This window comes from Gavialis gangeticus, unplaced genomic scaffold, assembly GCF_001723915.1.
Source record: "Gavialis gangeticus isolate Ggan-Ray unplaced genomic scaffold, GavGan_comp1, whole genome shotgun sequence".
In the NCBI taxonomy this organism is placed as follows: domain Eukaryota; kingdom Metazoa; phylum Chordata; order Crocodylia; family Gavialidae; genus Gavialis; species Gavialis gangeticus.
In genome coordinates, this window is record NW_017729019.1 from 17,031,742 (window position 1) to 17,032,858 (window position 1,117).

A 1,117-nucleotide genomic window follows, 5' to 3' on the forward strand; every position below is an offset into this window, starting at 1 on the left:
TTGCTGTCCCACAGGGCAGGGGCAGATTGGGTCCAGATGGGGGTATTTGAGGTGACCTTGGAGCCAGATTCGTCCTCGATTTGAGTCTTCCAGATGCAACGTTCTTCCTGGGAGTGCGAGCTCCCTGCCCAGTTTCAGGCTTGCCCGTCCCTCCTGAGCAAACAGCCAGCAGCTATGTTTCATGTCCATCGCTCACTGCTCAGCTGTGACTCTGCAGCCAGAGATGCCTCTGAGTCAACACAGAGGCCAGTTCTCAGGGATCGGCCCTTGTTCTGCCGGTGGGGTGTGGGGGTCCTTGTCACTTTTCAAAGGCCTGGTGTTCTTTGTAGTAGAGGCTAATGTTTAGGGGCACAGGGCATTATGGGGTATTTGAGGCTGAATGATGGTCTTTTCACAGCTCAGGCTCTATAGAAAGAGCAAACAAATGCATGTGATGTGCAATGCTGTCACCTAGCGTCAGAATACGGCAGCAAGCAGAAAGCAATGATTCCTCATCATCATAAATGTGCATGTAGAATAGAGGTGGATCCTGGCTACATCACCAGATGAGGGTTTGGGGATGATCGCTGCATGGGGCTGCAAACTCTGGGAGATACCACAATGATGGTTTCAGGGCCGGCAAGGCCCTTTCTTTTTGGCCTTGAATGACTGGTGTAATTGCGAGTGGAGACCTATCCACTGCACTGCAGGTGGGCACCCCGGTGAGAGTCTCCTATAGCCTCCCACTGTGAGGATCTCGGCAATTTATGGTGACAGGGGATTGCCCTCAGGCTCTCCCTCTAGCTTGTTCCTTCGGCCTTTTGGCTAGGGGCAAATGACATTAGCGGGTATCTGAACTCAAGACCTCTGGACTTGAGGTCTGCACGTAGGATGCCTGCCATGGATTTGGGAACATCTGAAGCTCCAGACTAAAGTCTGGCAGGTAGGATGCTTGCTGGTGGCAGTGCTACACAGATTTGAATGATTGAGCTCTGCTCAATTGATAGACTTCAGAACTGATTTGGCTGATTTGTCTTGAGACACAAAATTATATATATATACCTCTTATATATATATACCTCTGGGAGTCAGAGGTCTTTATATATATATATATATATATATATATATATATTATTTT